General features: G+C 37.9%; 1 protein-coding gene and 1 pseudogene across 10 annotated transcripts in view; both read right to left on the reverse strand.

Moving 5' to 3' along the window:
• Nucleotides 1–16,018, reverse strand: part of Nrg1 (neuregulin 1) — a 1,129,183-nt gene that overhangs the window by 1,076,937 nt on the left and 36,228 nt on the right. The gene's annotated exons all lie outside the window — the stretch shown is intronic.
• Nucleotides 1,792–2,094, reverse strand: LOC101615963 (annotated as a pseudogene).

A 16,018-nucleotide genomic window follows, 5' to 3' on the forward strand; every position in this document is an offset into this window, starting at 1 on the left:
CCAATTGTAGGCTACAAGAGGGCCTATACCTATTAATGTTTGTTTTCTTTTTTGAGACAGGGTCACTAGGCTGACCTCAAACCTGCACTGCTCTTGATTTGGCTAACAGATCCACTCAATGGATTAGGACACATAGCTGGAGGTGGGAAACAAGTCAGAACCATATCCAAATATGAGCCCACTCTCTATTATCAAGCTACAACCAATCATGGACTACAAAAGGGCCTATACCTTTTAAATTCTCTATTAAAAAAATAAGGGTCATCCTATTTATCTGAGGGTAATTTTACTCTCCGTTGGAGAATCTGCTTTTCTTTTTCAGATAGATGCAGATCCTAAGGAGAGAACCATTCCATCATACCTCAAAAGGGCCCCAGCTGAAACTAAGAAGAATTGCCGAAATAAGCAAGGGTACTGTTTTCTTGGTGAACTGAGTACCAGCACAAGGGTGAAGGAGATCAACACAGAGAACAATCAACGCCTATCAAATCAGATATCCAGAGACCCAGAGGCTCCCAAGACTTCATCACTGAAACAGACCTAAAATCAACCCAATATGGCTCAGGGAAATTTGCAGAAAAGGGGGCAGAAAGAATGTCAGAGTCACACGTTGGGTCATGATACACAGAGACATTTCCTCCTACCCATAACTGAGGGCTAACCACACAATGCATAACCCATATACCTCAACAAGGAGGGGCCAGGGGGAGGAGGAAGGGCAGGAAAGAGGCTAACAATGGTACCAACTTGACTGTATTCACTGAGTACAAAACTAATTAATTTTTCAAAATTAATAAAATTTGTTACTTTTGCAGTTATATAAAAAAAGAAAAGCCTTAATATGAAAACTCAAAGTGTCTTCTAGCAGAGAGCACAAGGGCACCAGGGTGTTTTGTTTTGTCCTATTTATTTCTTTGGTGGTGGAGGGTTTAAAAAAGTTTATTTCCTACTTCAAAAAGTTTTCCCCAAAAGGACAGTTTCATTTTTATTATATAGGAACGTGGACAAACATTGTGAGGGATAAGTACTATTCTGGCTTTCATGACAATCTGAATTCAAGATAACATGTGTATGTATTTTTTGAAATCCAGTGTGTTCATTTGAACAAATGACTGTTTCTAGTGTTCTTATTCACCCATGTGTGAAACTGACATTTTGGCTTAAGGAGCAAATTAAAAAAAAAAAATCAAAACTACAAGTTGTCTTCAATTTAAGCATCAATGTATTACAAAGGGGCTAGTCACCTAGCTCAGCAGTGGAGTACTGGCCTAGCACATGCAAAGCCCCGGGTTAAATCTCCAGTGTCACCAGAGCAAACAGAAACCTAGGGAACAATTCAGCAATAGTGGTTTCCAAAAATTAAACCAACTGTGTGACATCAATACAGGACGAGGGAGAAGAACCCTTACGTCTGGATGTGAGGTACAGATAAAATATCTTTTACTTTTGCTATATCACTAAACCAAGTAAGCAGATAAGCATAATATGAATGCTGTTAAATAAAAAGTGCACCCAGAACTCAAGAATATCACTTCCATTAATTTTGTCACTTATTCTAGTTCAATAAAATGCTCATAAGGAAAATATCCACTTAACGCAGAAGACTGGTTAGAGCATTGTTATACATAAATTTTTGAGAGCAAAAGAACAGAATACTGAGCAGCTTCTCTGGTTTAAACTTAATTATTTTTCTTGACACAAGTTATTCTGTAAGATGATCATCTACATTTTGCTTTAAAAATTCAAAGCAGAAAATGAAATCAAAGAAAGCTGGAAACTTCATCAATACACCTACAGAGAAGTTTGTTTGTAGTTTATGGTGTCCCAGACCTTTCTGCCACACATTGCACAGATGCCCATTTTGTAGGCACAGCCCTGGCAGTAATGAGAACTGGGTTGGTGTACAGAACTTTCACAAATTCTGCAAGTGGAGAACTTATTCTTTCCATATGGATCAAATCTTGCTTTTTCGGAAGTCAAAGCTTTATTTTCATTAAGCTTTTTTTTCCCCACCAATTTCTGTGGTATTCCTTGCATCATTTTTCCTTGTATCTGAAGTGATATAGGTTTCTTTTCACATTTTTTACATACCATCCTTCTGTAAATGGTCTGGTCAATGGAGGCGGCAGCAGCAGCTATTGTTTTACTAGCTGATTGTGACAAGTCAAACAATGAACATACTATGTTGCCTGAAAAGTAGGAAGTAAGGTTGAAGTCATAATTTTGCTTGCTAATCTCTTTATGTTAAAATAAGGACATTATTCTGGCCACAGGGCCTAATTTAGTAATCATAAGATTCTTAAGTAAGAAAGGGAGGCAGAGTGGAAAGAGAGAGAAATTTGATGTTGCTAGTTCGTCTCCTGGCTGGAAGAAAAGAAGATGGGAGGGTGTGAATGTAGGTGCCCCTAAAAGCTGGAGAAGGCCAGAAAGGGGACTCTTTCCTAGAAGCTCAGAAAGAGGCGGCCAACCTGATTAAAACACAGTAGGAAACAATGCAGACCCCTGACCCCCCGAACTGTGATGTACATTCCTGTTGTTTTAAGTGAAATGTGTAATGATTTGTTACATTGGAAGTAGAAAAACCAAAACATCTGATGTATACATAACTACATCAAATTTATTCTAATTTCAGACAATATAGAAAAAGCAAGAGCAAAATACCACTCTTCTCTTCTTGTCTATTCCAGTCCACTCTTCAAAAGGTTAAAACTTTAATGACTCTATTTCTGTATATGTCTGTATCTTGTATAGCTTTGTATAAATAAAAGTAAAATCATAACATATGTGTCCATTATTTCATATATTTTATTTTCAGTATACATAGGTTACCTTGTTATTTTCATGTAACTAGGGCTTAGTCCATTTGGGATGCTGGATCAAAATATCACATACTAGTTAATGTGTAATAGAAACAGCAGAACTTTATTTTTCACTGACCAATGTTCCAATGGATTCAGCAAGAGAGGACATTCTCATAGGCAGCTCATCCCTACTGTGTCCTCATCTTGTTCAAGAGGTGATCGAGTTTACATGGACCTATTTTCTAAAGGCACTAATACCATTCATAAAGACTTCATCCTCAAGACCAAGCCCCAGTCCTTAATACCATCACTTTGGGATCCAGGCTTGTGCATACATGTTCTGAAGAGGCATAAACACAGTCCCTAATTGTAAAGCTGTAAAATAATGGAGTTAACCCCTATAACATTTAATTCACATTTATGTCTTATTATACTAGTATGTGTGTGTGTGTGTGTGCGTGTGTGTGTGTGTGTTTGTGGTGTGCACATGCTTCATATGTGTTTGGGTACATGGGGGAATGTGCATACATGTGTGTACATGTGTGTATAGAGCCAGAGGACAGCCTTAAATGTCATACTCAGATATACCATCCAGTTCTTTTTGAAACTAGGTCTCTCCAAACTCCCTGAGGCTGAGATTAGAGGTGTGCACCACAACACCTATATTTTTAAGTGGACCTCAAGGACTGAACTCAGGTCATCAATGCTTGCTAGGCAACTACCTTACTAAGTGAACTGTCTCTCCAGGCCCTAATTATACTACTTTTATAAGTGAAAAATATTTTATAAAACTTTTTAAAGGTTAAGGGAACAGGGATGAATGTACAGAGTTGACATATGGATAAAAACACTGAGACAAATCCAATGCAGAACTCCTTAGGTAACCCTTGGGAGTATTGTCAGAGGCCAACTCCAGGTGTGAACCCAGTAGAAAATGGAGTCTGAGCTGCACAGAAGGTTTAATCAAAGGAGAGGTTTTCCCCATTGATGTGACATATGGAGGTTGTGTGGAGACACAGATGCACTGGGCCTGGGAGATGGCTGAGTGGATACAGTGCTTACTACAAAAGCATGGGTCTCTGAGTACAAATCCCAGTCCCCACATAGAAGCTAGAAGCTGTGGTATCTTCTCCAATCCCAGCATACTAATGGTGCGAAGGGAGGTGGAGACAGAAGAATTTTCCAAAAGCCCACAGGCCAACTTATCTGGCAAATACAATGACAAGCAACAAGAAGGTGACAGCATTGACCTCATGTGACATGGAAGGTGAGGACCAACACACAAAAGTTGTCTTCTGTCCTCTACACATGCACCAAGATTAAGAATAAAACTTGTTTCTTCACATCCTCATATTGCCTTACCAGTCTGAGTTTCCATAAGAAGGCTTTTCTTTCTGTCAGTAAACAAATCTAATTCCTTCAAGCCTAATCAGTAAATTTTGTTTTAATCTTTGAGGAGCATCTTTTACCTACACTATCACTGCTAGCCATTCACTGCACTTCATTCCCACATTTTTTTGTTCAGAGGCATTCCTTTCTAACAAGAAAGGACTCAGGATAATTTCATAAGTCTCTAGGAAAAGAAAACACCCTGAAGATTTCCCCTAAAAGGAAATGTACAGGAAGTCAAACTCAACATAATGCTTTAAGAAACACTGATCTAGAGTTAAATATTAACAATTACTGAGCATAAACTCTCACTAGACAAATGTTTCTGTTCCTAAAGCATTAAAATATTAATAAATAGAATAGCACAGTAAAATATATAGTATCAGATGCAGATAGACATTAAAATGTTTTTATTTCAGAAATATGCTTTTATGTTATTTTAAAATTACATTTTATAAAAGAAAAAGAAAACATCCATCAGTTTAACAATGTACAATTTATTTGTAAAAGTCAATGTGTGTGTGTGTGCGCACACACACACACACACATACACGAATTCTATCAGTTCTAGAAGCATATTCCGTGACATTTTCCATTAAATGCTCAAGCACAGGCTGTAATAAAATGATCTGAGAGTGAAATGTGTCCCAGAAAGATGTGACAATTTTGGTAAATGATGATAAATTGTGATAAAGAATTGCTGTTCATAAACAGATGTGTTCAAAACCACATATTTAATGACTTTTTGCCGAAGAACATTTGGGAGAAGTATTTTGTGCAAAATTCTTGACAAAATTAGTGCTTTATGAAAAATTAATATAAAAATCAATTCATCTTAAAGAAAATCATAATTTACATTGAATTAGTGTTTTTCTTCACCAAATAAGTTCCTCAGATTGCCAAAAACAGTTACCACCTGCCACAACAATTACACTCCTAAGTGTATACCCAAAGAAATAAAAGCATACGCTAACTCAAAAAGTTGTGCATGCATATTCATAGCACCATGATTTATATGGAGACATAGTTAAAATGTGGAAACAATCTACAAGTCTGTTAAATAGAAAAACTGGTAAATAAACCATGTTATATCAATACAGTAGAATACTATTCAGGAATCAAAATGAATAAAATAATGCTATATGACTCAAGATGAATGGATCTTGGAAATATGCTAAGTCACAGAAACCAGACATAAAAGGCTACATGCTAGAAAGTTCATGTCTGTGCAATGAGCACTACCATAGAAAGTGGGGACCTAGGCTTGGAGGTGGGTGGGGTAGGGTACAGGGAGCAACATGAGGATGTGAGGCTTATTTCTGAAAGGATGAAATGTTCTAAAAGTGCTCATAGAGATAACACAATTCTGAACAAATAAAACTACTGAACTACACACTTTAAGTCAGTGTGTATGTTATGTGAATTGTACCTCAATAGGCCTATTTAAAATGCCAGTTTTAAAGGCTTTCTATTTTGTATCTACTTACACAAACTTTTATAAAGTATAAATCCCCAATTACCAAAATATGTTTGCATTGTCCCCAAGTGTCATTTCATTTCGTTTCACAAAACATCTGCCTATTGCACTGCGGATACTACAAAATGTGAAATGAAGAAAAAGTTTATAAAATTAAGTGGTATTTTCAAAACCAATTTTGCCTTAATTTATTTAATTTTGATGATTTGCATATGAATTATCCCTAGTATCCATTAGCCATGACAAAATCTGAACCTCAGTAAGCACCACTCTTAAAAGCACACTGACCAGCAATTTCGCTTCCCAGTACAGATGTGAACCAGCTTCTTGCCATGTGAGCTTAAATTTTTAAATTTTATTGAGGAGGCAAATCTGTATGAAAAACACACAACTTTAGAATGGAAAACATTTTTGAGATTCATCCAGTAAGGTGTTATTAAAACTTCTATAGGCAAGATTCGACACTCTGAATCTTGAGATTTCTAGATTACATTAAGAATATGACACAATTTCTATATATGCCAACTTTAAATTGGTGCTTTTTCTTTATACTCAGTCATATAAGAAGCAATAACACAAATGAACTGAAAGATTTGATCATCATGTATGTTTTTCAAACAAACTCTAAGTATGGTTAGTAATATTTTAAATGCTCATATTTATGGCCCTTAAAATTACCTTGTAGGCTGGAGAGGTGGTACAAGTTAAGTGCACTTCCTGTGTAAACACAAAGCCCTGAAGAGGCCTGCAATGGACTGAGCTTGAATCTCCATGTCACCTGTAAACAGTTGAGAGTGGTCTCACATGCCTGTAACCCCAGTCCTTGAAAGGGGAACAGAGAACAGGGTATTGTCCAGAACAAGCTCAAGCATCATCAAACTCCAGTGGAAAAAGAGAAAAAGCATTTAAGCTTGAGCTACTACAGGCAAGCACCCCCACCATCACCACTACAGGGGGCATTGCAAGAACACAAACCAAACATATAATACACATACACACACACACACACACACACACACACACACACCCCACAGCATACACATTTATGCACACACAAGCTCATCTCCCGACCCACACACACAAAAAAATCTTGCACACTGGTAATTGCACACCATCACTAGGGGAAAAAAGGATCTAGTTTTATCTATACAGTGGTTCTCAAATTTGTGGACATTAAAATCACCAAGAGTGGTGTCCTAAAACACACATTGCTGAACCCCTGCCTTAGTCTGATCCTGTTGCTATAACAAAATACCTGAGACCTGGTGGTTTGTGAAAACACAGATGTATTCTGTACTGCTCTGGACCCAGGAAATATAAGGTTAGAAGCAATATCTGCTGTGGGTTGCTCTATGCTTCCAAAATGGTGCCTCATGGTTGAGTCTGCACATGGAGAAAAGTTGGGAGAGTAACAGGTGCCCAGCTAATTTTCCCCTTGTATAAAACATTAATCCATCCATCAGGATGCAGTGGTCCCTGCCCCAAGGCCCACCAAGTGCTACAGTACTAGGGAAGAACCTTCAATGTGAAGCCTTTCAAGTCCCACTCTTAAAGCTTCAGGTCAGGGGTGAGGTCTGAACATTTACATTTCTAACATGTATCCAGTTGGTAATGATGCTCTGGTCTAGGGACCACCCTCCAGATACTTGGATCACTGACTTACCCAACACAGTTAAGAACTTAATTTAGAACCAAAAATTCTCACAGATGTTCTTTAATTATAGACTCTATTAAAAATATTTAAGTCCACTAAACTCTAACTTCATTAATTCTTTTCAATAAACTAAAGATCATAGATTTTAATATTTTGTTTATTTTTATTTATGAGAGAGAGAGAAAATGGGTTCACCTGAATCTCAAGCCACTGCAGACTCCAGATTCATGTGCCACCATGTACATCTGGCTTATATGAGACTAGGGAATTGAAATTGGATCCACATAATTCATCGGCAAGTGCTGTAACCACTAAATCATCCTGCCAGCCCCAAGATCAAAGTTTTTACACTGAGAAATTTTTTATGTTAAGAGCAACATTGAGCCTTAAATACAGTCCTTCATCTGCTGCTTCCCCACATTCACAACCACTCTTATTACCACCACTATATTGTTTAACTTGTGTGTTTTGAGCCTTACACTGGATCTGCTTTCATGCAATTTCTTTTCTTAACCTCCTATGATGTTTTTAATTTTTTTGTTTATTTTTATTTGTTTATTTGAGAATGACAGAGAAAGAGAGAAAACGGCAAATAGAGAGAGAGAGAGAATGGGCACACCAGGGCCTCCAGCCACTGCAAATGGATTCCAGATGTGTGCGCCCCCTTGTGCATCTGGTTAACGCAATTCCTGGGGAATTCAGCCTTAAACCAGAGTTTCACAGGCAAGCGCTTAACCACCAAACCATCTCTCCAGCCCGCCTATGAGATGTAGCTTTATTTCATCTATGAGAAAGCAACACTAAAACTGTTTTAACTTTTCAGCTTAAAAAATTACAGGTATGCAATAAAATAGGCAAACAAAGGTCCATGTACCCACCCCATTTGAGCAGTAGTTACACTTTATTTTTCTTTTCTTTTATAGTATTGAGGTAATTAGGGCCTCATGCATGCTACACAAGTACTCTATCAATGAGCTTATTCCCAGCCTCTTTCATTTTTTAAAGTATTTCATTTATTTATTCACTTGTAATATAGAAGTAGAAAGAGACAGAAAGATAGGATGAACGCACCAGGACGGCCAGCCACTGAAAATGAACTCCCGACACATGGCCACCTTGTGCATCTGGCTTACATGGGTACTGGGGAATCAAGTCCCTGTCCTCAGGCTTTGCAGGCAAGTATCTTGACCACTGATCAATCTCTCCAGTCAATTCTTTTTACATTTTAAAATATAATCTCACTATATGCTCTGGCTAGCCTTGAACTCCCTCTGTAGCCCCAAGTATAATCAGGTCTTGCAATCCTCCTCCCTCAGCTGCTAAAGCTGGGATTAAAGTCTGTGTCATCAAGCTTGCTATCTTACCTAATTATACAAACTCATGATCAGCACATTAACTTTGACACATGGAGCAGACAGCTTCAGATTGCTGAGATGAACTTCTGAACCAGGCACAGTTATGGAGGAAGTAATATTTATTGAAGCTTACAGATCCAGGAAAAGTTCCACTATGGCAGAAGAAGCTGGCCTACTTTCACAGGTCCAAGCAGAAAGAAAGTGAGAAGCCACAGGTCAAATCCCAAATGCCCCACCACAACCAAGCACATTTCAGGAACTCCAGCGACTTTGGGTATCGTTAGACAGAAATTGCAAATCCACCACCACACCTTAGGGCTGGACCCTCAGATCTGGCTCAGTGACATCTTCTCCAGCCCGGTGGCTGCAGATCCAAACTACAAACTAATAAAACACTGAATATATTGGGGGCCATCTATTCAAACTACAACGTTATGTAAGTATAGTTTCGTGTCATTTCATTATTTGTGCAACCCTCAATTTGGAAATTATTAGGCCAATGGACATCTCAGTTATTTTTGGTTTTCCTACCAACTAATAGCAATTATTCTACCTATCAGAATAGCAAGAATCAGAATACTGATATTACCAGATAATAGCGAGAATATAAACCAACAGAAACCCTCACTCACTGCAGATGGAATGCCCTGCTTGCTGGTGAAGAACTAAATTCATACTACTAAGAGAAAGACGCCAGTCTAACCTGCTGCATACTCTGTGAGTACAACTGTATGATGTTATAGAAAAGTAGTATGTGGGTTGCCCAAGTTTAGAGGGGAAAGATGGAGGGCGGTGACTGAGCAGAGAGTATGACTCTCTAGAGCACTGAAATAGTAAGCACAATGCTAAAAATAATGATGCCTATCATATATTTGCCCACAGAATATCTGTACTCCCAGCAGCTCTAGTGCAAACTTTCTCTAAAGTATGGCTATAGAAGGGGTGAGCCAAGGGATACCTTCAGCTTGCTGAGATAGTATCAAAGTGGTTTCCAGCATTGTGTAACAACTGACTCTCTCTGGAGTAGTGTATGCCACCAAAACTCTACTGTTCTTTTCTTTAGCATTTTCAGCATATGGGCTGAGAGGTGGGCCAGAGTCATGGTGCTTCCTCATGCTTCGTGAGAGTACATATCTTCTCCTGGTCTGGGTTGTTTCTGATCTTTTCTGTGCAAGGTATAGCTTTGAGTCCTTTGTCCACCATGTTTAGGCTACCAGTCTTTTTAACATGGCCTCTTTCTTTTTATTCTAGGCACTTATCCTTCTCCATAATACATGTTACAAATATCTGCCCTCATGTTTGAGTATTTTTTTTTCACTTGGACCATTTGGTGAATTCAGTAATGATGTGGTAAAACTTCTTTGCTATGTGGTTCATGCCTATTTTATCATACTGTATTACCTGAATTAAAAAAAAAAATAGTTCCGCCAGGTGTGGTGATGCATGCCTTTAATCCCAGCACTTGGGAGGCAGAGGTAGGAGGATCACCGTGAGTTCGAGGCCACCCTGAGACTATATAGTGAATTCCAGGTCAGCGTGAGCTAGAGTGAGACCCTACCTCAAAAAAATCAAAAAAAAAAAAAAAAAGTTCCTATTTTATTTCCTTCTGACATTTTGAGGGGGAGTTGCCTTATAACCCGAGCCAATTTCATAATGTGGGATACAATTTTTTTTCACACTTAAACCAACTGTTGCCATACCATTTGGTGAAACATCTTTCTTTACCTGTCTTCAGAGCCAGTTCTTCATAGTGTTTACAAAAATGTGTGCTCTTGGGATGTATGTTCTCTTCCAATCTCTATTTTCTATTTCTACACAGCGCCGTACTTCTTACCTGGTGCAGGTGTGTAGCAGTGTGAGTTAGTAACTGGCAGGACAAGACTCACCATTCAGGCTTCTATTTGCAAAGAATCAACCCTCGTGTCTCTTGAGGGAGAAGGAAATATAGGGATTTTCAGTTTAGTTTAATAAAATTTCTAAAACCATTTAAGAAAAAAACATATCTTTTACAGTTTGAGATTTTCTATTCATGAATATGATTTATTTTGCCCATTCATTTAGGCATTCATAAGTATCTTGTGTTTCATTTTCTCCATAGAGAGCTTGTTATTAGAATTTCTCCCTTGGTAGTTTATGCTTCTGATACTATTATAAATATTATTTTACTACTTTCTTCTAATATTTGTAGCAGTGTAATGGCATGCAATTGATTTTATATGTTGATTTTGTTTCTTTTTGTTGTTAATAGAATATTTGACAACCTCTTTTATTCATTCTAACATTTTATCTGCAACTTGTTTGCTCCTACACAGACAAGGTTTCTGCTCTGATTGGTAAGAACTCTGCTTACTCCTTTCCAAGGCTAAAAAATTCTTATTTTCTTCTTGTATTGTTTTAGCTGGACTGAAGTCTTATTAATTAAGGATGACTTATTTTGTATCTGTTCTTTAGAAAAAAAAAAAAACTGCTTTTCAATCAGACAAAATGTTGCAAACATATAATCCCAACACTCGAGGAAATTGAGGCAGGAGGATAGCAAGTTCAAGGCCAGTCTAGGTTAATTGGTAAAGGCTAAACCAACCTGGGATGCATAGTAAAGACTTAGTCTCAAAGAAAAATGGCAGAGATCCAGTCTATGTGCCTCACTAGAGTGCTTTGCTGATTATTCTCAATAGAAAATGTTGGCTTAGTCAAACATGATGGTACCTGAGTGACGAAGGCCAGAGGACTGCAAATTTTAGGCAACTGTGCTATACTAAGACTGTGCATCAAAAGGCCAGGCTGAAAAAAGTAGCACAGAGGGACAGGAGAGGAGCAAAAAGAGAGAAGGAATGCTTTTAATGTTTTACCATTAAATGTTTACATTTCTACCCTTCACTGAATTAGTAGCATAAAAGCATTTTTAATTTTATGGAATTCATTTTCTACTGAGATTATTATATTTGCAACTCAATCAAAAATTTATTGAGCACTTAAACTATGTCATACTGTTCTAAAGCATAGCATAAGAACAAAATAGATAAAAGCCCATGCCCTCAGGAGAGTTACTTTCTATTAAGGGAGAATAAACAAAAAGACATACAGTATGTTATGTAATGATAAACACAAGAGTGCAATTGAAGTGGAAGGAACATGTAGTATTATATTGGGGCATTTAGATGCTTAGAAGCACATCTAAAAATAAATGCATGTAGTACTAATACTGAACTTCATTTTGAAGTCATGTGAGAAGACCTGAGAGAGGGTTGAAAGCAGACATGTAGATCAGTATCTGGGACAAGTGCCTTCTAGTAAAAGAAAGAGGGCTGGAGGGATGGCTTAGTGGTTAAGTGCTTGCCTGTGAAGCCTAAGGACCCCGGTTCGAGGCTCGGTTCCCCAGGTCCCACGTTAGCCAGATGCACAAGGGGGCGCACGCCTCTGGAGTTCGTTTGCAGAGGCTGGAAGGCCCTGGCACGCCCATTCTCTCTCTCTCTCTATCTGTCTTTCTCTCTGTGTCTGTCGCTCTCAAATAAATAAAATTTAAAAAATTTTTTATAAAAAGAAAGAGCTAATGCAAAGACAGCATATATTGTAATGCTATATAAAATTAAGTAACAATTTAAAAAAACTTAAAAATAATTTATTTGTATGATGAAATCATTTCTTAGTAGGTTAATTGAGAAATGTAAATGCTAATAAGTTATTTATTCCCCCTTCAAAAGCAATAAAGCCCAAATATATCACATGAATAACATAAACACTTGAAGGAATTATAACCATTAGTACTACCAAAATATTAAATAAACATTTATGTAGAATAAGGAAGGAGAAATAATTATCAAAAATGTTTTTGTTCAAAGCAAGTGACATTATAAATATTCAACCCAGGTCACACAGATCTGTCAAAAATATATATGGGAAAACAAAATACAAACTACAGGTTTAGAGTAAAAATCCAAGAGATAGAGAGTGAGAAAGTACATCCAAAACTATAAAGTGGTCACAAGTTGTTTTATGAAACATTAGTTCATGGAATATTAAAAAGTGTTCACTCAGGGAAAAAATAGGTCAAGACAAGTTAATGGGTTTTTTTATGTGGGACAACTATGAAACTTTTCAAATGCTACTGTGAATTACAAATCGGGGCTTAGGGTGAGGAGGGGCATATGATAAGTATGCTTAAGTGTGTAGCCTTTCCTGTGTCTATGTGCCCATAGACCCTTTTTTCAGACAACAACAAAATACTGATGGAAAAACACTGCCCTTTGAGCTAGTAAGGTCAGGTGACATTCATCAAAGGCACTGAAGGGTTAAAAGGTTGCTAAATATGTAAATAAATATGTAACAAGTTAAAAGGGTTTTCTAGTGGATGATTTTGGTTTTGCTTTTACTTTTAATGTATTTTTTCTTTTAATCGGTTATTGGCAAAAATCCAACCAATGAATCAGTGGTACTTATAAAATTAAGTATATGGATAAATAAGATAGGAAAGATAATAAATCAAAATGCTACTATGTTAAATAGGACATGATGTTTGTATACAAATTCTCTTCTGAAGTCAGCAACACAGGATGCTAAATATGAAGAAGACAAATGCAAGTCATGTGCTAGATCTAAGTAACAAATAAAAGCAGTAACATAAGCTGCCAGGATGGGATAGTGTTTGTCAAGGATTGTAGGTAAACTTGAGGACAACCAAGAATGCACAGGCAAGATTACAGAGTCTCACAAATGCTTATGTACAGGACCCCACAACAGTGTTGAAAAAAGAGTCAACAATGGAAAATGCATCATGGAGTCATAGGTGATACAATGTATATTGTTAGCATTTCTTTTTTTAAAAAAAATTACTATTTATTTATTTATTTGAGAAAGGGGGGAGAGGGAGAGAATGGGCATACCAGGGCCTCTAACCACTGCTAATGAACTCCAGATACATGTGCTACCATGTACATATGGCTTATATGGGCTGTGGGGAAATCAAACCTGGGCCCTTGGGTTTCACAGGCAAACATCTTAACCACTAAGCAATCTCTCCAACCCATTGGTGGGCTCTGACATTGAAGAAGACCCAGTCTTGGGGGAGAAAAGCCATGGACACATCTATAGAGCCTCCTGGTTTTTATGCTGGTATCCACAGTTAGTTAGAATCTACTAGTAAGGGATTATGTCTATGAATAGACATAACGTATCAGAAGATTTTGAAGTGGTAAATAAATGGAGGCAGTGACTTATTGATTTTTTGTATTGTTACATCAAAAGAAAATAAGCTGGGCATGAGGATACACACCTGTAGCCCCAGCACTGAGGAGACTAAGGCAATAGGAGCTCAAGCACAAGGTCAGTTTAATCTACATAATAAGACCATAGTGGAGGAAAAGAAGTAAGAGAGAGAGGGAAGCAGGAGGGAGATAGAAGGAAGGGAACGAGGGAGGAAATTAACTTGGAACTTATTTCTCACAGGTCTGGAGGCAGGGAAATCCTGAGTCATGTAACAGCATGGAGTGAGAGCCTTCTAGTTGTATCTAACAAGGGGACAAACTCCAGATGGTGAGGAGGCAGGAGTGCGCAGTGCTTTTATGAAGCCACTAGTCCCACAACAGCTCTGCCTTCATTACCTCATATACCTCATCTTCCTTCTCTTGGTCTCACCTCTAAACGCTATCAGCATGCAACTCTGGTGATTTCATTTCCAATACATGAACTTCCAGAAGACATAGTCACATCATAGACGCAGGAAATAATGCTTATTCAGAACTTAAACATGTATACAGACAACATTTAACAAAGTCTTTAACTATTAAATTCCTATCAAAAGATGCTCTGGCCCAGACAGAAAACCAAAGACCTAAGCAAAATTTCAAATGTTGCTCATCTAGGGACTTCAGTGTCAAACTACTCTCACTCCCTATCATTGAGAATGGGATGCACAGCAAATGTTTAAGTTAGAAATGAGTAGTGAAATGCCAACTTGCCATGGATACGTGATGGAAGGATACCCAAGCACTGAGCAGATAACAGCAAGGTTCACACAATCCATCAACCATAAGTTCATTTAGGGATGGTAGCATGCACCAGGCTCTGGAGGCACTCCATGGTACCTGCTTTATTCCTCACAACTACCTACAGAAGAAATTACCATCTCACCCCAGAAGTTGCCAGAGTAGAAAGTTAAGGCTAAAATATATCTTTACCAAAGATAACATAGATAAGTAGGCATCAACAAGTAGTAACTACTAAATTTCAGAGTTAAAATCTGAAACTTGGCTGTGCTTCGCTCATAATCACCAGAGTTTACTGGTTCTAAAATGTGACCATGCATCAAAATCTCCAGAAAGGCCTGGGAGTTGGCTCAGTTTGTAAAGTGTTTGCTGAATAAGCACAAGGACCCAAGTTCAGATCTAAGCATGCACATAAAAATCCTGATATATGTCTGTAACCCCAGTTCTTCTTAGGTAGAAACAGGAGGCTACCTGGGGCTGCTGGCCAGCATTGAGAGACCCTGTCTCCAAAATGAGGTGAAAAGCAATTGAGGAAAATGCGCAATGCTATTGACCTCTGGCCTCCACACACATGTCCACACACATTCACCCACATATACACATGAACCACAAACATACAAACACACATACATACCTACATGTGTAAAACATACTCTGGACAGCGTATCAAACATGGGTTGATGGATCCATCCCCAAAATTTCTGCTTAAGTAGATATAGGTGGGGCTTTAATTTGCATTTCTAACAAGCTGCTGCTACAAGTAGTTCCAACTACCAGGGCCATCATCCTACCCAAATGGGCAAAGCCACAAGTGATGGAATGAGGAAGGAGAAGAGCCACTGGGTTCCTAATAGGAGGGTACTATGGAATAAAGTTGTTGTGGAAGAAAAAAGAAAAGAAGCAATTTATGTCAAGCTATAATCACCTGAAAATACTCTTGAATTTGCTCTATGGACAGAAAGGAATCGTCACACCAGCTTTGAGCACAGTATATATTTAATGCCAGAAAGATGTTCCCCAGCTCAAAATCTCCCTAACTCTCTAAGAACAGAGCACAGATTTTACCCTCCTACAATCAACACCTAGAATCCCTGTCACAGGAAACAGAACTCTTCACATTACAGTCAGATATAGGAGGCTTGTGAGGGAAATAAGACCTGGAAAGTGAATATACCATTGTTAACAGATTTCATTCAAATTCTAAATGACTACTTATAGATTAGTCCTAGATCTAATAAGACATGACACACCAAAAGTTCAATTCTATGACTTTGGAAAGGAAACATCATAGTATAGAAAAGTACCAAATTTATTGTCAAAGTTCCTATATTTGGAACTAAATGACTTCTGACAAGTCATTT

The sequence above is a fragment of the Jaculus jaculus genome, chromosome 9 (genome assembly GCF_020740685.1).
Source record: "Jaculus jaculus isolate mJacJac1 chromosome 9, mJacJac1.mat.Y.cur, whole genome shotgun sequence".
NCBI lineage: Eukaryota > Metazoa > Chordata > Mammalia > Rodentia > Dipodidae > Jaculus > Jaculus jaculus.